The sequence below is a fragment of the Pseudophryne corroboree genome, chromosome 11, assembly GCF_028390025.1.
Source record: "Pseudophryne corroboree isolate aPseCor3 chromosome 11, aPseCor3.hap2, whole genome shotgun sequence".
NCBI classification, from domain to species: domain Eukaryota; kingdom Metazoa; phylum Chordata; class Amphibia; order Anura; family Myobatrachidae; genus Pseudophryne; species Pseudophryne corroboree.
The window spans coordinates 76,691,680-76,715,419 of record NC_086454.1 but is presented as its reverse complement, the minus strand read 5'-3'; the positions used below and the strand labels follow the sequence as shown (position 1 = coordinate 76,715,419).

The window sequence follows — 23,740 nt, the reverse complement described above, 5'->3', positions numbered from 1 at the left end:
TCTTCTCTCTTCAGCATCTGCAAGGGGGTCGGCGGCGCGGCTCCGGTGACCCATCCAGGCTGTACCTGTGATCGTCCCTCTGGAGCTAGTGTCCAGTAGCCTAAGAAGCCAATCCATCCTGCACGCAGGTGAGTTCACTTCTTCTCCCCTAAGTCCCACGTTGCAGTGAGCCTGTTGCCAGCAGGACTCACTGAAAATAAAAAAACCTAACAAAACTTTTACTCTAAGCAGCTCTTTAGGAGAGCCACCTAGATTGCACCCTTCTCAGCCGGGCACAAAAACCTAACTGAGGCTTGGAGGAGGGTCATAGGGGGAGGAGCCAGTGCACACCACCTGATCCTAAAGCTTTTACTTTTGTGCCCTGTCTCCTGCGGAGCCGCTATTCCCCATGGTCCTTACGGAGTCCCCAGCATCCACTTAGGACGTCAGAGAAATGTATATGACACATGTAGCTTTGACAGGGAAGGTGGGCCCCTCTCAGCTCTAGGCCCCAAAGTGGTTGCACTTCCTGCACCTATGGTAGCTACACCTCTGTATATAACACATGTAACTGTGACAGGGAAGGTGGCCTCTCTCAGCTCTGGGCCCCAAAGCAGCTGCACTCTCTGCACCTATGGTAGTTACACCCTGTATATAACACATGTACCTGTGACAGGGAAGGTGGCTCCTCTCAGCTCTGGGCCCCATAGCAGCTGTACTCTTTGCAGCAGCAGGTCTGTACAGGCTGCAGTGTGCATGTCTCGAGCGTCCAAAGAACACTTTGGGCATCCCGCTAGCCAGATGCAGGGACCATGACCCTAAAGCCTATCATCTTTCTGGGAACTAGTGACGTCACTGAACCATGAAGCATTGCAGACACAGGGATGAAAATGTAGCCTATCAATTCACCAGGAGCAACAACACTACTGATACCAGGTACGATTTACCTGTGTATATAATACACTCTAAGCTCTGTGATGAACTGGGTACATTTATATATTTGTGAATGACAAAATAAGCTTTTCCACTGGATAGGCTGTTGTCCTGCATCTATGTTATTAATCTTGTAGGTAACTGATTTGTTTTGCTGAAGCCTTTGTATTGTATGTTTCTCAGCTGGTATTTCTATGGATTTATTATGGGATCCCAGCGGCGAACGCAACGCGTCCCCTCGCAGGAACGCTGTGCTCGCCATGCTTTAGCCCTAATTTATTCCCCCTTGGGGGATGGCGTGGACAGCCCACCGAGTGGGGATTCCGGGCCACGGTTGGGATTCCTATCGCTGGGATTCCCTTGGCTGTCGGGATTCTGGCATCGGTGTCCTGACCGCCGGGATCCCGACAGCCGGGAAAATAACTGCTTTCCATTTCTGTCCCTATACATGTTTTACTGTGTTTGCGGATACCAATAAAGATAATTTGCACTCAGATATCCCTTTTCATTGTTTTGTGGTTAACTAGTAGCTCAGTACAATCTATTTCAGGTTGTGCTAAAACTCCCAGCATTGTTTCCTCATACAGTTGCTCATAAGAAGTGATGTGCTGCTATATTGCCTACATTTTATTTACACATATTTTATGTTTTAGCAAATAATTAAACTTCTGGCCTAAAAAGTAGTGACTGTTTCGAAATGGAACTTTTGCATAACATTATATTATGCAACACATGTGTACTGTAAAGCTGAGTATGTAACACTCCAGGGTTGGCAGGTGCGTCTTAAGTGGTTGAGAGAGATAACTATGTGGCTATGTGACGGACCTTTCCCATGAAATGTTTCTCCCCGTACCTTGTCCTGTAGTACAGTGTTTGGAGAGGTAGGATAGATTAATATGAAACAGGAGTGAGTCAACAATTCCAAGAGGATGTCTTTTTATTGAGCCGCAATGATGATTGAAGATGATGATTGGTTAATTGGCATTAAATTGAAATGATCACTAGAAGAATTGAGCATCAAAGAAGAATAAAGAGAAGACAACTGGCTACAGTTCACACCACAAAGGATCATTCAAAATGCAAAAGACAATTAACTGAATCACAGCTATTAGCATATTATAATTGCAATCACAGATATTAGCATAGTATAATTGGAATCATTGTCTATAATGTGTTCACGAAGAGAGTGATAAAAAACACATTCAACAATAATGATTACTTACGTTCTAGCTTTCCCTAGCCAAGGTATAATTATCTTCACTGGCAATTAATGTTGGAGCTCTGGTAGAATTCTATAGTGTCACAGTGTCTCAATGGGGAAATTGGTATACAGATGTTATAAGAATCCCGGGTTGTAATAATGACAATGTATTTCAGTTCTATCCAAAGAGGGTGTAGCTAATGAAGGGATGGTAGTGTATCTTTAAAAATAAAACTCAGTTGACAATGAGGGTCTCTTGGTTAGATAGTCTCTCTCAGGTAATGGAATGTACTTGTACTTGCAGATTAAATATCTAACTTGCACTTGCACAATAGCTCAGTCTTTAATATCCCAACAGTGTCAATGCAGGGGGGATGACTGTCTTTACTGGCCCTTTGACAAGGTTTAGCTTGTGGATATGGCGCTGTGCTGTCTGCGCACTTTTAACACTGCACCACGGATGGCAATGGATACTAAAGCTGGGTGTTAGGTCTGCCCGTGACTCAAATCAGTCAGTTTTAATGTACTTATTCAGACCGTTAATATGGAGGTAGTCACTTGCTGGACCAGTTTTCAACAGTTCCTCACTGTTACAAGATGGCTGCAGTGTAAGCACCTCTTACTAGGTCTGGCGGTGTCTGGTCTCCGGCTGCGACATCTCACGTTCACTCACCTGGCACTTGGCAATCAGGTATCACCCCACTGCTTCTAATTTGCAGTGCTGCTCTCACCGCCCAGCGTGACCCTGCGGTTGGCATCCGTTCTCAGCTCCTGCTCTTCTCCCCGCTCACCATGCATCCAGCACCTCCAGTCTCCACAAACGACTCCTCCTTCTTCTTCCCACAAGGCTTCTCTGTTCCCAGGCTGCTCTGCCCAATTAGCTGTCCGCATCCAGACCATGTGATCGGACCAGGGTCCTTGCTTAACTCTTGCTGTGCCGGCGCTTTCCCCTTCTGCTGCTGCAGACCTGTAAGCAACTTTAAAGGGGCACATACACCATTCTCCAGGGTGACACAGGTGCACACCTGAACATCAGTGCCCGTGATTAAGGTCCCGGTGTACCTCCGGCTCATGCTGCAAAGTACCAGTGTTAGGTACTTCGTGCATGCTCCGGATGCGTACTGCGCATGTGCAGTACGGATTTGCGATGTTGGATGCAGATAGGCAGCAGACTGTCAGTGATTGACAGTCTGCCATTTGGTGGCGGGGAAAGGGCGGTGGGGAGAGGTTTCCCAAAATAGAGGCTTGTCGCCGCCATTTTGGGGGATTAACAAGGCCAGGATCTCCTTAGGAAGATCTATGGTGTCGTTGGATCTGTGGAGGCTGACTTGTGCGACCCCATAGGTCACATATCTGGAAGACGGTGTTGCTGGTGCTCCAATGTTTTGTCCTAGGACGCAGCCCGGATCACTAATGCAGCAGGAGGCATGATGCATCCTGCGGCATTACTATATTAGTACTATCGCTGCTGCCTCCATGTAAGCAGCGCCACATCTGAATCAGGCCCTGTATCGTTACCTGCCTCACGTAACAACACAGCGTCATCTGTGGAATCGTTACATTCGACGCCAATGGAATGATGCAATGAATAACGGGTGAAAATTACAGATTGGGTGTATGCACTATATGATGATCATACAGATTGGTCGAAAGTACCAAGATTGCACAATATATACTGTATAATGGGGGTCATTCCGAGTTGATCGCTCACTGCCGATTTTCACAGCGCAGCGATCAGGCAAAAAAATAACAAAACTGCGCATGCATATTCACCGCAATGCGCAGGCACGTCATACGGATACAAAGAGGATCGGAGCTGGGCGATGGGTTTAGCGAAGATTCCATTCGCAAAGTCGAGCGCAAGGTTATTGACAGAAAGAGGGCATTTATGGGTGTCAACTAACCATCTCTGGGAGTGTTTGGGAAAACGCAGGCGTGTCCAGGCGGTTGCTGGGCGGGTGTCTGACGTAAATTCCGGCACCAAAAAGACTGAAGTGATCGCAAGGGCTGAGTAAGTCCAGAGCTACTCAGAAACTGCACAAAATGTTTTTGCTGCACTCGGCTGCAAAGGCGTTCGCACACTTGCAAAGCGAAAATACACTCCCCCGTGGGTGGCGACTATGCGTTTGCACGGCTGCTAAAAGTAGCTAGCAAGCGAACAACTCGGAATGACCCCCCAGTGTGTACTCAGCTTTAGAGAATTTATTACAGTAAATGGCATACACGTACAGTATACACATTTTTTTTGGCCATGTAAATGACAGCTTAGGCAGGTCAGAGGACAGCGTGGCATTCCCTGCTTATGACAGGAATTCCTGTGAGGTCACAACAGTAACATCAACAGGGATTTTGCTATGAAAGTGACCCCATGGAACTGCAATAAGTTCTACAGTATCTCCCATCTCCCCTACCTGACAACACTGCCATGCTGGGGAGATTGTATACTGGACTAGCAGTGGCTGGTAAGTCAGCTGCTGTCACATTCACTTTGCACTAAATCTATCAGTGCTGCCAGTAAAAGGACAATGGAGAATAAATAGTTGGCTAAAGAGAAAGGAAGAAAAAGAAAAGAAAATATATAAAGAAAAAAAGAATTTAAAAAAAGTCATTTTTTAACACCCTTAGAAGTCTATTTTTGCGAATCCACTCCTGGGCTGAGGTGTAATAAAGTCTAAGGTTGGCGGCCATGCGGACGTTTTCTTTAAAGGGGCCTCGTACTTGATTACCCCTTTAAAAAAAGTCTGCGGCCAGCCGGCATCCCTCACAGACTTCACTACATCATGGCCCTGATCGTGTTAATGTCTGATATTTAAAAGGGAAATTCTTTTACTAGCTGTGTCTTCCTGGTAACAGTATTTCGCTTTTAAATATTAAGCAAATACACAATAAGAAGCACCCGACGCTTTGTAAATAAACCCCTAGGGTGGAACGTAATAGGGTGTGAGAATCAAGAAGTGAGAGATTTTGTGAGAATTTTCCCTTTTTTTTATTTTTTAAAGTGGCAATCATTTATGTGGCAAAACCAGGTTGATTTTGCCATGTAAAAGATTGCCACTTTAAAAAACAACAGGAGGTTTCCCAATCGCCGGATGTGTGGGAAGTCGGACGATCTTGGACATTTTTTTTTACAGGCAATCACTTGATTTTGCCTTGTAAGTGTTTACCCCTTTAAAAAAAAGTGAGAGATCATCCGGCATCCCACACCTACAGTTATCTCGGACTCCATTACATCTCGCCGATGATCTCTCACTTCTTGATTCTCACACCCTATTCCCCTCCCAGATATCCATCATACCAAGGGCGTAGCTACCATAGGTGCAGGCAGTGCAGCTGCTATGGGGCCCAGAGCTTAGAAGGGGCCCACCTTCCCTGTCAAAGTTTTATGTATTATATAAATGTTTCGCCATTGGGTGGTATATAGGGTTCCTTTCAAACTTTTCCCTTGGGGCCTGCAATATATCTAGGTATGCCCTTGGACCTGCTCATTGTAGTGTGGTATAAAATGAACTGGAGGGCATTTTAATGTTATATAATATGAACCGGGGCACTGTAATGAGGCACAATATGAACGGGGAGCACTATATATCGTAATGTGAATTGGGGGTACTGTGCGGCATAATGTGTACTGGCAGCTCTGAAATGTGACATAGGGTGAACTTAAGCACTACTACGATTCATAAAAGAAACTAGGGCACTACTATGGGGCATAACATTAAATAAGGCTCTACTATTGATCAGAAAATTAGCTAGGGCACTATTATAGGGAATAACATGAACAACTGCTGCAGAGAAGTGTCTCTCTAGAAGTATTGGGACGGGGGCCCCTTTAAAATGCTGCTATGGGGCCCACAAAGTTCTGGCTATGCCCCTGCATCATACCTAATATAATATGTACTGTAGTGTCCAATAATTTGGAAACTATATACAGTACGTATTTAAATGTATGTGCTTGGCTTCTGTGATGCTTATACAATATATATATATATATATATATATATATATATTGAGTTATTAAAAGAAAGCCTAATGTAGCCTTTAAAAAAAAAATAAGCAATTTAGTAAGGTTATACACAAAGCAGTTAAAAGTGGCAAACATAGAAAAATGGAAATGTGGCCTGATTATCAGCATATAAAATGCTCCTGGTCATCAAGCTGTTAAATACTATAAGAGTGTAACATTATAATAACTGTAATGACAAGGAGTCTGTAGCCAATAACAAAATGCACAAACCTTCCACATGTACAGTCTCTGTCTGACAGTCCTGCCCTGGAGGTAATTAGCAATTCACGGCTCACTTCATTATCCACCTTTAGCAAACAGACACAGAGTAGTTAGGTGCTAACAGGGTAATTTGTCTTGTAGTTTATTTTAGCACAATGGCTGGCTAAAGTACATTGTAGTAACGTGATAGAAAGAGTTAGAAAACAACAAACATCTTGCAAACGGTTCCAAAGAGCTTAATGCCAAGTACTGTACGCTGAATTAAGGAGGATACCAGAAGTGGAAGCTTATGGTAACGTATGATTACATCATTTATCATCTACATTGAGGACAGGGGGTCTTTGCAAAATGTTGAAACATTTTATAGTATAAATGTTATGTGTTATATTCTTTCCAGCTTGTGGTTTGCAGGTTTCTGTTACGTACCTGAAAAAATTGCAGGTACTTACCTGTAGTTTGTAAGTTTGTGGGGAATGTTCTCACCTCAAGGATACAAAATAACTTGTTCATTAGCAGTCACAGTTATTGATGTAATCATGAAGCTGGGTCAGACTGATGTTTTGGTCAGAGCTGGTGTGCATTGTGTTATTAATGTTTTGATTAAAGTTGGTATACATTGTGTTATTGATATTTTGGTCAGACGGACCTGGTGTTCATTATGTCATTGATGATTTGGTTATAGCTGGTGCACATTGTGTTATTGATATTTTGGTTAGAGCTGATCTACAGTGTGTTATTCATGTTTTGGTTAGAGCTGGTGTACACTGTGTTATTGATGTTTTGGTTAGAGCTGATGTACACTGTGTTATTAATTCTTTGGCTAGAGCTGGTGTACATTGTGCTATGAATGTTTTGCTTAGAGCCGTTGCAGATTGTGTTGTTGATGTTTTGCTTACAGCCGGTGCAGATTGTGCTACTGATGTTTTGGTTAGAGCTGGTGTACATAGTGTTATTGATGTTTTGGTTAGAGCTGGTGTACATTGCGTTATTGATGTTTTGGTTAGAGCTGGTGTACACTATGTTGATGTTTTGGTTAGAGCTGATGTACATTGTGCTATGAATTTTTTGCTTAGAGCTGGTGCACATTGTGTTAAAAAAAGTTTTGGTTAGAGTTGGTGCACATTGTAGTATTGATGTTTTGGTTAAAGCTGGTGTACATTGTGTCATTGATGTTTTGGTTAGAGCTGGTGTACATTGTAGTATTGATGTTTTGGTTAGAGCTGGTGTACATTGTGTTATTGATGTTTTGGTTAGAGTTGGTGTACATTGTAGTATTGATGTTTTGGTTAGAGGTGGTGTACCTTGTGTTATTGATGTTTTGGTTACAGCTGGTGTACATTGTAGTATTGATGTTTTGGTTAGAGCTGGTGTACATTGTGTTAATGATGTTTTGGTTAGAGTTGGTGTACATTGTAGTATTGATGTTTTGGTTAGAGCGGGTGTACATTGTGTTATTGATTTGGTTAGAGTTGGTGCACATTGTGTTATTGATGTTTTGGTTAGAGCTGGTGTACATTGTGTTACTGGTATTCTAGTTAGAGCTGGTGTATATTGTGCCATATATGCAATTTGTGATGTATCCTATTGTCTAATCCTGTTTAATTTGGATCTATTAAGATAAAAATAAATGAAACTTTCTGGATTTCTGGTGACTAAGGGTCTATTTAAAAAGAAAGCCAAAAAGCAGCATAAAAAATTATGATAGCGGCATCCCGGCCGCCAGTATGCCGGCATCGGGGCGAGTGCAAAGATTCCCCTTGTGGGCTCACTGCAGGCTTGGTGGCTCACTGCGTTCGCCACAGGATCTATTCCCACTCTATGGGTGTTGTAGACACCCACGAGAGGGAATAGTCTTGTAGTGATGGTATTCCACCAGGCAGCATTGCCAGCTGTCAGGATTCTGGCGTCGGTATCCTGACAGCCAGCAAATTAAATAACCCTGTAAGCTATGTGACTGACACTTTTACACTGTATGCAACAAAACAGCAAAGATCTAACTATTTCTCAACTGTTTCTGCTTAAAAAAAATTATTAAGTAACAAACGTGCTGCTCCAATTCTCTGGAATTCTCTACCTCTCCCCCTCAGACTCTCCACCTCTCTACAAAACTTCAAATGGGCTCTCAAGACCCACTTCTTCACCAAACCCAGCCAAATCTCATCCTAACCCTCTGTTCCACGCTCTCTATGTACCCCGTCTGTGTCGCCCCTCTCTGTCTACTACTCCCCTTTAGAATGTAAGCTCTCACGAGTAGGACTCTCTTCCCTCATGTGCTTATCCTTTCTTACTTTAATAATCTTCAACTGCATCAACTCCAGCAGTCTTCTGCCACCTGATACTTATTCCAGTGTGATCTGCTGATGTAGCTATGTTTATTTACCATGTATTGTCCTATATTGTCTTCAACTGTAAGTTGCTGTTTTACTGTTTTGATTATTTGTTTATGTACTCTGTAATTGGGCGCCGCGGAACCCTTGTGGCACCATATATATAAAGGATAATAATAATAATAATAATAATAATAACAACCACATTTTCTTGCTAAAAAAAGCAAGCTAAAAGGATCTTTACTCCTTTTATAATTAGAACTAGGTCAGTTTGGGCAATTACTTTTAAGAATTAAACAAAATGCTTTATCTAACTATCTACGGTATCTATCCATCTGTCTATATATCTCTGTGGTTGTATGTATGTATATATATATATATATATATATATATATATAATATAAAATGTATGTGTGTATATATATATATATATATATATAAAATGTATGAGATATATAAACTAGAAAAGGGACCTCAGTCTGCTTCGCCTCTTGTCCTGACTGATGTTTGTCCTGTCCTACCCCACCCCCCTGCCTATGTATATATTCAATGGTTTGTTGGGTGAAACACATTATTTTAATTAAATGCATCATCATTGTAAGCACCAATGTCTTATATTTGTATTCTCAATTTTGAGGGCTACATGCAATATTCTCAATTAAACACTAGAGTCCAGGGCTTCTTCTAAGACCATGGAATGCATCATTGAGTATCCCCAGGCTTAAGTAAATATAGAGACACCAAAATAATACAGACAGATATGGTGGACACAACTTTGGATCATCTAGTGAAGAAGCTTGCAGGGAGACTCCTTAAACCCAAAAGCTTAACTATAATGGGTACAGAGGCTGCTGCCACTTTTACCAGCCTCCAGAACTCCCCTCTCCTGCACCCAGCTCATATTTGCCTACCAAGTTCCTAGAATGTTACTGCCCTTCCCCCTAAACTGTTGAATGGGCATGCATAATGTGGCACACGTGATGCCATCTGCCATTGTGGAGCAATACTATGGAGGGAATACACCCCAGTCATGGATTACTCACCAAGTAGCAATATGGTGGACTTGGTGTGGATGCTGTGATTTCTGTACCACAGACTTAAGGCCACACTCATCCAGCAGATAGAGACAGTCATCTCATTACATGGATATATCATGTAATACATTTTCTAAATGGGGTGGCTGCAGGGATGAGCTATTGGGGAAACGGTTGCATAATATGATTTATTATTTATTTACAGTTCCTTATATAGCGCAGAATATTCTGTTGTGCTTTACAATTGGAAACAACAGTGATACGACAAACTGGGTAATAACAGACAGACATAGAGGTAGCAAGGCCCTGCTCGCAAACTTACAATCTATAGGGAAATAGGAAGGATACACAAGGATAGGCACTATCTATAGTATAGCAGTCCCACCAGATTGCAAAGATAGTCCTCATGGGATGTAATTAGATATGAACGCCTCTGAAGGTCATGTGGGCAGTTCAGGAATGTGATAGGCTTGCCTGAAGAGGTGAGTTTTTAGGGAACGCTTGAAAGTTTGGAGGCTAGAGGTGAGCCTTATCATGCATGAGAAGGCATTGTAAAGGGTGGGTGCTGCCCCGAAGAAAGTCCTGCAATTTTGAATGGGAGCGAGTAATCCTTGCAGATGATAAATGCAGATTATGGGCCAGATGTACTAAGCCTGAAAAGTGATAAATATCACAGAGATAAAGTACCAGCCAATTGGCTCCTAACTGTCATTTTTCAAACACAGCCCTTGAAATGGCAATTAGGAGCTGATTGGCTGGTACTTTATCACAGTGATATTTATCACTTTTCAGGCTTAGTACATCTCCCCCCTTGTGAAGAGCAAAGAGGTCGAGTTGGGAGATACTTTGAGATAAGCAAAGAGATATATGTTGGTGTAGTTTGGTTAATAGCTTTATATGTGAGTAGACATATTTTATATTAAATACGGTATAATATGGGAAACCAATGGCGGGACTGACAGAGAGGATCAGCAGACGAACGTCTAGCAAGGAAGATTAGCCTTGAGCTGCAGTGTCTTGTGTAAGATAGGGTATTTTGGATTTGTTTTTTAGATGCATGTAACATGATTTTGAAACAGATTGAATGTGTGGAGCAAAGGACAGTTCCGAGTCAAGGATGACACCTATGCAGCGAGCTTGTGGGGTAGGGTAAATAGTTGAGTTGTCAACAGTGATAGAAATAATTAATTCTATTTTGGAAATGTTCAGTTTGAAGTGGTGAGATGACATCTAAGATAAAATGGCAGACAGGCATTCAGTAACACCAACCAATACAGATGGTGATAAATCTGGGGAGGATCGGTAGATTTTAGTATCATCAGCGTACAAATGATACTGAAATCTGAAGGAGCTGATTAGTTTACCTAGAGATGAGGTATAGATTGAGAAAAGCAGAGGACCTATGACTGAGCCTTGTGGTATTCTGACTGATAGAGGTAGCAAAGAGGAGGTGGAATCAGAGAAGCGAATACTGAAGGAGCAAATTAGATAGATAGGACGAGAACAAAGAAAGGGCTGTGTCCTGAAGACATAGGGATTGTAGTGTTTGTATGAGAAGAGAGTGGTCAGCAGTGTCAAAAGCAGCAGAGAGATCAAGGAGAATAAGAAGTGAGTAATGGCCTTTCGATCTAGCAGTGACCAGATCATTCACTACTTTAGTCACTGCTGTCTCTGTGAAGTGTTGGGAAAGAAAGCCTGACTGAAGTTGGTCCAATAAGTTGTAGAAGTTAAGAAAGCGTGTGAGGCGAGTGCAGGCATGTATCTCAAGTAGCTTGGATGGGCATGGGAGCTGAGAGATGGGACGGTAGTTAGAGAGAGAGTTAGGGTCAGAATTGTATTTTTTTTTTTACAGAATGGAAGTAATCACTGCATGCTTGAACAGAAAAGGAACGATACCAGTAGAGAGAGAGAGATTACAGATTTTAGTTAAGGTAGGGATGAGCACCAGAGACAGAGCTTTACTTATTTGTGAGGGTATAGGATCAAGAGGGGAGGTAGTGGAGTAGGAGGATGAGAAAAGTGCTGATACTTCATCTTCACTCGTGGGATCAAATGAAGAGAATGTGCCAGAGGGTTTAGGTAGGAATTGAGCAGGTAACTGGCTAAGGGAGAGCATACCATTTCATCTTGGATTTAGTCAATCTTGTCCTTGAAGTAGGAAGTAAGTTCTTGTGCACTCGTAGTTGATAGTGAAGGGGGGGGGGGGGGGGGAGGTTAGGGAGGGTAAAGAAGTGATTTAAATGTATTAAAAGGTTGATTGGGGTTGGTGGCATGAGGACAGTGTCCAGGGCATTTCAATAGGAGTGGTAGGTGGCCGTATATGTGAGTAAGTCACATGGATTCTGAGATTTATGCCACTGATGTTCCAATTTACTTGTCAGTTTTTGTAGGTGTCCTGTTGATATAGAGTGCTGGGTTGGCACCTAAGTCTACGTGGAATGTGGTAGGTAGCCAGAACAACTTCATCAAGGTCTCTCTCTAGAGTCTGGTTCAGGTAGGATACAGCAGTCTCTGGAGAGGTAAATGTAGAAATTGGTGAGAGAAGTTGTTGCAGAGAGATGTAAAGTTGTTGAAAATGAATAGTGTTGGGATTTCTGTGGGCTAGGTGAGGCTTGTTTGATTTCAGTGTCATAGAGTTTGGAGTCATGGAAGAGATTGAGAAGGTGATAAGGTTGTGATCAGAGAGAGGGAAAGGAGTGTTAATGAATCAGAAGCCACTACAATATAGCATAATGTGTACACTGGGATGTTACATAATATGAACTACAAGTACTGTAATGTGGCATAATATGAACTGGGGGTTTTAGTTTTATGACAGTAGATTCACTTTTTTAGACTGGTCGACTTATAGTTTTGCTCACTTTGCCGGCCATTCATGCTAACAGGGTATCTCATAAAGAGAGTGACAGTGCATTGTCTTGCATCATAAAGCTGCTGTTACATAGTTTAAGTTTTGTCTATTTATCAAATAGGGGTCTATTCAATTAGTGCTGATATTTCCGAATACATTCCTACATATATTCGGGGCAGTGGCATATCTATAATGGGTGCAGTGTGTACTGGGCCTCTGAGTCCTGGGGGACCCACACCGCACACCCTGCACACATTTTTTTCAATACTTACCTCTCCAGACTCCCATGTCACCAGCAGCAGCACTGTCAAGCCACTGGGTAAATGCCGTTGGGGCCATTTTCCCAGCTTTTTGCGCATGTGCAGTAGGAAAATCACTGGGAAAATGGCCACTGCACATGCACAGCAGTCCCTGGTACCCCTAGTGCTCAGAGGTGGATATCCTATTAGCCCTGGTAAAACATCGGGTGCGGAAAACGTATGTTTTTCTTGATTTTTCTCTGTTTCACCGTTTTGCTTTTTTTACAGGCTATCCTGATTGATCGCCTGTAAAAAAAAAATGCCCTTTCTCTCAAAAACACACAGGTTCAGTGAAACCAGTGTGTTTTTGGTAGAAACCGCCCCGTTTTTGCACAAAAACTGGGCTGTTTCTGGGGATTTAGTTTCGCCTGTCTGAGGCAGGCGAAACAAAATCCCAGATGGCCGCGGACAACCTGCAGTGTCCCATGCCCGCTGCAGTAGTAGCAGGCTGGGACTGCAGGCATGGCGCCGCGGGCCGGAAGCTGCCACTTGGTGTGTTGACCCCCGGTGGGGAAGCCTGGGAAGAACCGTGACCCGCATCCCCCCCTCTCCACGCCCCCAGCAGCAGTCACATGACGGGGGAGCGGCCATGTAATCGAGGGGAGCCGGAGGAGCAGCGCTGTCAGCAGCCGGCAGCCGGTGCTGCATCAGGTAACCCCCGATAAGCCACCGCTCGTGCTGGCCTATCGGAGCTAATAGGATAGCCCTGGCTGGACAATTAGCCCCGGTAAATTACCGCCGCTAATTATATATCCCCCAGAGTCTACTGCGCTGCCGGCTAAAGAGTAGAGGGCGCAGACAGAGATCACACATGGACCCTCTTCTCTCTTAATATATCTCTGATTCGGGGGGATAATTATTTGCAGGTAATGCTCAAAACACCTGAAAATATGAAAAATACACCCCTAAGGGTGATCCATTGTTATCTTCCTACTAACACAAATATAGCCTGAAAAGTTCTACATTGGATCTGTGCGGTTTTCAGATGCTGTTTGATCATTAGTATGATATGTACTATAAAACGACGGTATACTTCTATCAAGCACTGCTTTCCTCCCAGCTGTCATAGCAATAACGTGTCTGAGTGTAAGGAGATTCATTTCACCAAGACCACATTTTAAATTATGGAACCTAAAACCCCTGTTCATATTTTCTGTTGTTGTTGCTGGAGGAATAATCTGCAGGAAAAGTTATCATGTAATACGACCGTTCGTTTGATAAGATCTGTGTGTGGCATGTGTGCAAAATCCCTTCTGATGGGAAGAGCAAAATACAGCAGCAGACTGAATTCTGCAAAAACCTTATTCTGGTTACATGACCAGATAATCCACTAATGCTGCATTCAGATCGCAAATGCCGGATCCTACCCGGTAAGAGAAACGTGTACTTACCGGGTGGGATCCGGCATTTGCGCTCCGTTGCTGGCTTTCAGACCCGGCAATATACCGGGTCGGTTGCCATGGCAGCGGAGGGCGCAGCAGCAGCAGGGGCGGGGGTGGAGGCGGCGCCGGGAGATGAGCTCATCTCCTGCGCTGCCTCTGCCTATGCTGTGAATGGGAGCCGTGTCGCATCGGAACGGCTCCCATTCACACTGCGCCTGACCCGGTAATCAACCCGGTAATAACCCTTCTTTTTTACCGGGTTGAATTACCGGGTCAGGCGACCTGCTAATTCACCAAAGGACCTTTCACATCGCACACGGACCCGTTTCGACACGGCAATATGCCGTGTCGATACCGGGTTTTTAGTGCGATGTGAAAGGGGTATGAGTTGCAAGGAGTGGAATTCCAGCACACAGAGGGGCATTCCCAGTTCTCAGGCTCAAAAGATGATTTAAAAAAATAAAAAAATGTAGGGCTGTATGTAATGCAGTGCGAGACGGCTGGAGCTCCGAGATTCCGGCACAACTCGTACGTTGTAGTTTTTTTTTTTTAAAGCGGCAATCATTTGCAAGGCAAAACCAGGTTGGTTTTGCCTTGTAAATGATTGTCGCTTTAAAAAAAGTACGAGTTCAGCCGGAATCTTGGAGCTCCGGCCGTCTCGCACTGCATTACGAGGGTAATTCCAAGTTGATCGCAGCAGGAAATTTTGTAGCAGTTGGGCAAAACCATGGCCCTCATTCCGAGTTGTTCGCTCGTTCTTTTTCATTGCATCGCAGCGCTTTTCCTCAAACTGCGCATGCGCATTGTTCACACTGCGGCTGCGCCAAGTAAATTTGCTAAGAAGTTTGGTATTTTACTCACGACATTACAAGGTTTTTTCTTCGTTCTGGTGATCGTTGTGTGATTGACAGGAAGTGGGTGTTTCTGGGCGGAAACTGGCCGTTTTATGGGTGTGTGTGAAAAAACGCTGCCGTTTCTGGGAAAAACGCGGGAGTGGCTGGAGAAACGGGGGAGTGTCTGGGCGAACGCTGGGTGTGTTTTTGACGTCAAACCAGGAACGAAACTGACTGAACTGATCGCAGTGGCAGAGTAAGTGTCGAGCTACTCAGAAACTGCTTAGAAATTTCTATTCGCAATTTTGAGAATCTTTCGTTCGCAATTTTGCTAAGCTAAGATTCACTCCCAGTAGGCGGCGGCTTAGCGTGTGCAATGCTGCTAAAAGCAGCTTGCGAACGAACAACTCGGAATGTTTTTCAATTTTCACACACTCCCATAAAACGGCCAGTTTCCGCCCAGAAACACCCACTTCCTGTCAATCACACAACGATCACCAGAACGAAGAAAAAACCTCGTAATGCCGTGAGTAAAATACTAGAGATGTGCACTTGAAATTTTTCGGGTTTTGTGTTTTGGTTTTGGGTTCGGTTCCGCGGCCGTGTTTTGGGTTCGACCGCGTTTTGGCAAAACCTCACCGAATTTTTTTTGTCGGATTCGGGTGTGTTTTGGATTCGGGTGTTTTTTTTAAAAAACACTAAAAAACAGCTTAAATCATAGAATTTGGGGGTCATTTTGATCCCAAAGTATTATTAACCTCAAAAACCATAATTTCCACTCATTTTCAGTCTATTCTGAATACCTCACACCTCACAATATTATTTTTAGTCCTAAAATTTGCACCTAGGTCGCTGGATGACTAAGCTAAGCGACCCTAGTGGCCGACACAAACACCGTGCCCATCTAGGAGTGGCACTGCAGTGTCACGCAGGATGGCCCTTCCAAAAAACCCTCCCCAAACAGCACATGACGCAAAGAAAAAAAGAGGCGCAATGAGGTAGCTGTGTGAGTAAGATAAGCGACCCTAGTGGCCGACACAAACACCGGGCCCATCTAGGAGTGGCACTGCAGTGTCACGCAGGATGGCCCTTCCAAAAAACCCTCCCCAAACAGCACATGACGCAAAGAAAAAAAGAGGCGCAATGAGGTAGCTGTGTGAGTAAGATAAGCGACCCTAGTGGCCGACACAAACACCGGGCCCATCTAGGAGTGGCACTGCAGTGTCACGCAGGATGGCCCTTCCAAAAAACCCTCCCCAAACAGCACATGACGCAAAGAAAAAAAGAGGCGCAATGAGGTAGCTGTGTGAGTAAGATAAGCGACCCTAGTGGCCGACACAAACACCGGGCCCATCTAGGAGTGTCACTGCAGTGTCACGCAGGATGGCCCTTCCAAAAAACCCTCCCCAAACAGCACATGACGCAAAGAAAAAAAGAGGCGCAATGAGGTAGCTGTGTGAGTAAGATAAGCGACCCTAGTGGCCGACACAAACACCGGGCCCATCTAGGAGTGTCACTGCAGTGTCACGCAGGATGGCCCTTCCAAAAAACCCTCCCCAAACAGCACATGACGCAAAGAAAAAAAGAGGCGCAATGAGGTAGCTGTGTGAGTAAGATAAGCGACCCTAGTGGCCGACACAAACACCGGGCCCATCTAGGAGTGTCACTGCAGTGTCACGCAGGATGGCCCTTCCAAAAAACCCTCCCCAAACAGCACATGACGCAAAGAAAAAAAGAGGCGCAATGAGGTAGCTGTGTGAGTAAGATAAGCGACCCTAGTGGCCGACACAAACACTGTGCCCATCTAGGAGTGGCACTGCAGTGTCACGCAGGATGGCCCTTCCAAAAAACCCTCCCCAAACAGCACATGACGCAAAGAAAAAAAGAGGCGCAATGAGGTAGCTGTGTGAGTAAGATAAGCGACCCTAGTGGCCGACACAAACACCGGGCCCATCTAGGAGTGTCACTGCAGTGTCACGCAGGATGGCCCTTCCAAAAAACCCTCCCCAAACAGCACATGACGCAAAGAAAAAAAGAGGCGCAATGAGGTAGCTGTGTGAGTAAGATAAGCGACCCTAGTGGCCGACACAAACACCGGGCCCATCTAGGAGTGGCACTGCAGTGTCACGCAGGATGGCCCTTCCAAAAAACCCTCCCCAAACAGCACATGACGCAAAGAAAAAAAGAGGCGCAATGAGGTAGCTGTGTGAGTAAGATAAGCGACCCTAGTGGCCGACACAAACACCGGGCCCATCTAGGAGTGGCACTGCAGTGTCACGCAGGATGGCCCTTCCAAAAAACCCTCCCCAAACAGCACATGACGCAAAGAAAAAAAGAGGCGCAATGAGGTAGCTGTGTGAGTAAGATAAGCGACCCTAGTGGCCGACACAAACACCGGGCCCATCTAGGAGTGGCACTGCAGTGTCACGCAGGATGGCCCTTCCAAAAAACATTCCACAAACAGCACATGACGCAAAGAAAAATTAAAGAAAAAGAGGTGCAAGATGGAATTGTCCTTGGGCCCTCCCACCCACCCTTATGTTGTATAAACAGGACATGCACACTTTAACCAACCCATCATTTCAGTGACAGGGTCTGCCACACGACTGTGACTGAAATGACGGGTTGGTTTGGACCCCCACCAAAAAAGAAGCAATTAATCTCTCCCTGCACAAACTGGCTCTACAGAGGCAAGATGTCCACCTCATCATCATAATCCGATATATCACCGTGTACATCCCCCTCCTCACAGATTATCAATTTGTCCCCACTGGAATCCACCATCTCAGCTCCCTGTGTACTTTGTGGAGGCAATTGCTGCTGGTCAATGTCTCCACGGAGGAATTGATTATAATTCATTTTAATGAACATCATCTTCTCCACATTTTCTGGATGTAACCTCGTACGCCGATTGCTGACAAGGTGAGCGGCGGCACTAAACACTCTTTCGGAGTACACACTTGTGGGAGGGCAACTTAGGTAGAATAAAGCCAGTTTGTGCAAGGGCCTCCAAATTGCCTCTTTTTCCTGCCAGTATAAGTACGGACTGTGTGACGTGCCTACTTGGATGCGGTCACTCATATAATCCTCCACCATTCTTTCAATGGTGAGAGAATCATATGCAGTGACAGTAGACGACATGTCCATAATCGTTGTCAGGTCCTTCAGTCCGGACCAGATGTCAGCATCAGCAGTCGCTCCAGACTGCCCTGCATCACCGCCAGCGGGTGGGCTCGGAATTCTGAGCCTTTTCCTCGCACCCCCAGTTGCGGGAGAATGTGAAGGAGGAGATGTTGACAGGTCGCGTTCCGCTTGACTTGACAATTTTCTCACCAGCAGGTCTTTCAACCCCAGCAGACTTGTGTCTGCCGGAAAGAGAGATCCAAGGTAGGCTTTAAATCTAGGATCGAGCACGGTGGCCAAAATGTAGTGCTCTGATTTCAACAGATTGACCACCCGTGAATCCTTGTTAAGCGAATTAAGGGCTCCATCCACAAGTCCCACATGCCTAGCGGAATCGCTCCGTGTTAGCTCCTCCTTCAATGTCTCCAGCTTCTTCTGCAAAAGCCTGATGAGGGGAATGACCTGACTCAGGCTGGCAGTGTCTGAACTGACTTCACGTGTGGCAAGTTCAAAGGGCATCAGAACCTTGCACAACGTTGAAATCATTCTCCACTGCGCTTGAGACAGGTGCATTCCACCTCCTATATCGTGCTCAATTGTATAGGCTTGAATGGCCTTTTGCTGCTCCTCCAACCTCTGAAGCATATAGAGGGTTGAATTCCACCTCGTTACCACTTCTTGCTTCAGATGATGGCAGGGCAGGTTCAGTAGTTTTTGGTGGTGCTCCAGTCTTCTGTACGTGGTGCCTGTACGCCGAAAGTGTCCCGCAATTCTTCAAGCCACCGACAGCATCTCTTGCACGCCCCTGTCGTTTTTTAAAAAATTCTGCACCACCAAATTCAAGGTATGTGCAAAACATGGGACGTGCTGGAATTTGCCCATATTTAATGCACACACAATATTGCTGGCGTTGTCCGATGCCACAAATCCACAGGAGAGTCCAATTGGGGTAAGCCATTCCGCGATGATCTTCCTCAGTTGCCGTAAGAGGTTTTCAGCTGTGTGCGTATTCTGGAAAGCGGTGATACAAAGCGTAACCTGCCTAGGAAAGAGTTGGCGTTTGCGAGATGCTGCTACTGGTGCCGCCGCTGCTGTTCTTGCGGCGGGAGTCCATACATCTACCCAGTGGGCTGTCACAGTCATATAGTCCTGACCCTGCCCTGCTCCACTTGTCCACATGTCCGTGGTTAAGTGGACATTGGGTACAGCTGCATTTTTTAGGACACTGGTGAGTCTTTTTCTGAGGTCTGTGTACATTTTCGGTATCGCCTGCCTAGAGAAGTGGAACCTAGATGGTATTTGGTAACGGGGGCACACTACCTCAAGAAATTGTGTAGTTCCCTGTGAACTAACGGCGGATACCGGACGCACGTCTAACACCAACATAGTTGTCAAGGCCTCAGTTATCCGCTTTGCAGCAGGATGACTGCTGTGATATTTCATCTTCCTCGCAAAGGACTGTTGGACAGTCAATTGCTTACTGGAAGTAGTACAAGTGGTCTTCCGACTTCCCCTCTGGGATGACCATCGACTCCCAGCAGCAACAACAGCAGCAGCGCCAGCAGCAGTAGGCGTTACACGCAAGGATGCATCGGAGGAATCCCAGGCAGGAGAGGAATCGTCAGAATTGCCAGTGACATGGCCTGCAGAACTATTGGCATTCCTGGGGAAGGAGGAAATTGACAATGAGGGAGTTGGTGGGGTGGTTTGCGTGAGCTTGGTTACAAGAGGAAGGGATTTACTGGTCAGTGGACTGCTTCCGCTGTCACCCAAAGTTTTTGAACTTGTCACTGACTTATTATGAATGCGCTGCAGGTGACGTATAAGGGAGGATGTTCCGAGGTGGTTAACGTCCTTACCCCTACTTATTACAGCTTGACAAAGGCAACACACGGCTTGACACCTGTTGTCCGCTTTTCTGTTGAAATACCTCCACACTGAAGAGCTGATTTTTTTGGTATTTTCACCAGGCATGTCAACGGCCATATTCCTCCCACGGACAACAGGTGTCTCCCCGGGTGCCTGACTTAAACAAACCACCTCACCATCAGAATCCTCCTGGTCAATTTCCTCCCCAGCGCCAGCAACACCCATATCCTCCTCATCCTGGTGTACTTCAACACTGACATCTTCAATCTGACTATCAGGAACTGGACTGCGGGTGCTCCTTCCAGCACTTGCAGGGGGCGTGCAAATGGTGGAAGGCGCATGCTCTTCACGTCCAGTGTTGGGAAGGTCAGGCATCGCAACCGACACAATTGGACTCTCCTTGTGGATTTGGGATTTCGAAGAACGCACAGTTCTTTGCGGTGCTTTTGCCAGCTTGAGTCTTTTCAGTTTTCTAGCGAGAGGCTGAGTGCTTCCATCCTCATGTGAAGCTGAACCACTAGCCATGAACATAGGCCAGGGCCTCAGCCGTTCCTTGCCACTCCGTGTGGTAAATGGCATATTGGCAAGTTTACGCTTCTCCTCCGACAATTTTATTTTAGGTTTTGGAGTCCTTTTTTTACTGATATTTGGTGTTTTGGATTTGACATGCTCTGTACTATGACATTGGGCATCGGCCTTGGCAGACGACGTTGCTGGCATTTCATCGTCTCGGCCATGACTAGTGGCAGCAGCTTCAGCACGAGGTGGAAGTGGATCTTGATCTTTCCCTAATTTTGGAACCTCAACATTTTTGTTCTCCATATTTTAATAGGCACAACTAAAAGGCACCTCAGGTAAACAATGGAGATGGATGGATACTAGTATACTTATGGATGGACTGCCGAGTGCCGACACAGAGGTAGCTACAGCCGTGGACTACCGTACTGTGTCTGCTGCTAATATAGACTGGATGATAATGAGATGAAATCAATATATATATATGTATGTATATATAATATCACTAGTACTGCAGCCGGACAGGTAGATAATATATTTATTAGGTAATGATGACTGATGACGGACCTGCTGGACACTGTCAGCTCAGCAGCACCGCAGACTGCTACAGTAAGCTACTATACTATAGTAGTATGTACAAAGAAGAAAGAAAAAAAAAAAACCACGGGTAGGTGGTATACAATTATGGATGGACTGCCGAGTGCCGACACAGAGGTAGCTACAGCCGTGGACTAACGTACTGTGTCTGCTGCTAATATAGACTGGATGATTGATAATGAGATGAAATCAATATATATATGTATGTATATATAATATCACTAGTACTGCAGCCGGACAGGTAGATAATATATTTATTAGGTAATGATGACTGATGACGGACCTGCTGGACACTGTCAGCTCAGCAGCACCGCAGACTGCTACAGTAAGCTACTATACTATAGTAGTATGTACAAAGAAGAAAGAAAAAAAAAAAACCACGGGTAGGTGGTATACAATTATGGATGGACTGCCGAGTGCTGACACAGAGGTAGCTACAGCCGTGGACTAACGTACTGTGTCTGCTGCTAATATAGACTGGATGATTGATAATGAGATGAAATCAATATATATATGTATGTATATATATAATATCACTAGTACTGCAGCCGGACAGGTAGATAATATATTTATTAGGTAATGATGACTGATGACGGACCTGCTGGACACTGTCAGCTCAGCAGCACCGCAGACTGCTACAGTAAGCTACTATACTATAGTAGTATGTACAAAGAAGAAAGAAAAAAAAAAAAACCACGGGTAGGTGGTATACAATTATGGATGGACTGCCGAGTGCCGACACAGAGGTAGCTACAGCCGTGGACTAACGTACTGTGTCTGCTGCTAATATAGACTGGATGATTGATAATGAGATGAAATCAATATATATATGTATGTATATATAATATCACTAGTACTGCAGCCGGACAGGTAGATAATATATTTATTAGGTAATGATGACTGATGACGGACCTGCTGGACACTGTCAGCTCAGCAGCACCGCAGACTGCTACAGTAAGCTACTATACTCTATAGTAGTATGTACAAAGAAGAAAGAAAAAAAAAAACCACGGGTAGGTGGTATACAATTATGGATGGACTGCCGAGTGCCGACACAGAGGTAGCTACAGCCGTGGACTACCGTACTGTGTCTGCTGCTAATATAGACTGGATGATAATGAGATGAAATCAATATATATATATGTATGTATATATAATATCACTAGTACTGCAGCCGGACAGGTAGATAATATATTTATTAGGTAATGATGACTGATGACGGACCTGCTGGACACTGTCAGCTCAGCAGCACCGCAGACTGCTACAGTAAGCTACTATACTATAGTAGTATGTACAAAGAAGAAAGAAAAAAAAAAAACCACGGGTAGGTGGTATACAATTATGGATGGACTGCCGAGTGCCGACACAGAGGTAGCTACAGCCGTGGACTAACGTACTGTGTCTGCTGCTAATATAGACTGGATGATTGATAATGAGATGAAATCAATATATATATGTATGTATATATAATATCACTAGTACTGCAGCCGGACAGGTAGATAATATATTTATTAGGTAATGATGACTGATGACGGACCTGCTGGACACTGTCAGCTCAGCAGCACCGCAGACTGCTACAGTAAGCTACTATACTATAGTAGTTTGTACAAAGAAGAAAGAAAAAAAAAAACCACGGGTAGGTGGTATACAATTATGGATGGACTGCCGAGTGCCGACACAGAGGTAGCTACAGCCGTGGACTAACGTACTGTGTCTGCTGCTAATATAGACTGGATGATTGATAATGAGATGAAATCAATATATATATGTATGTGAAAGAAGTGGAATGACACAGCGCCACTTGTGGGGTGGGTTCTCAGTATAGTATATATAAAAAAACAGAATTGCTGATAAAAACACACGTAACCTCTCTAGAAGGTGTCTGCCAACCCTTAAGAATGCAGTACTGGTACAGTACTGCTGGGAAATGTATAGAAATGGGGGGAATAAGGGTACCGGCGACTTATGTTTTTTAAAAATAATAGTTAAAAATACTTAGAAATAGATTTTAAAAGCCAAAAGATATATAATAAAACAGGCAAGCTTTAATATCACATAAAAGCGTGTTACAACATAAAACGTACTCCAGACTATTAATAAAAACATAAAAACATAAACATAAAAGGTCTTTGTAAAAAGGTAAGGAAGTTCTGACTTAACTCTTTAAAAATAGGCAAGGGAGTCACCACAGGGAGCCCAACGCGTTTCGTCACAACTGACTTCTTCAAAGAAGTCAGTTGTGACGAAACGCGTTGGGCTCCCTGGAGCTCCCGTGGACTAACGTACTGTGTCTGCTGCTAATATAGACTGGATGATTGATAATGAGATGAAATCAATATATATATGTATGTATATATAATATCACTAGTACTGCAGCCGGACAGGTAGATAATATATTTATTAGGTAATGATGACTGATGACGGACCTGCTGGACACTGTCAGCTCAGCAGCACCGCAGACTGCTACAGTAAGCTACTATACTATAGTAGTATGTACAAAGAAGAAAGAAAAAAAAAAACCACGGGTAGGTGGTATACAATTATGGATGGACTGCCGAGTGCCGACACAGAGGT

The 23,740-nt window shown here is 44.5% G+C and overlaps 1 long non-coding RNA gene across 1 annotated transcript in view; it reads right to left on the bottom strand.

Annotated features, from left to right (window-relative positions):
• Positions 1–23,740, bottom strand: part of LOC134968881 (uncharacterized) — a 66,242-nt gene that overhangs the window by 10,239 nt on the left and 32,263 nt on the right. The window contains exon 2 of the long non-coding RNA XR_010189348.1: positions 6,345–6,421. This is a non-coding gene — a long non-coding RNA (uncharacterized LOC134968881). The remainder of the gene's footprint in view (positions 1–6,344; positions 6,422–23,740) is intronic.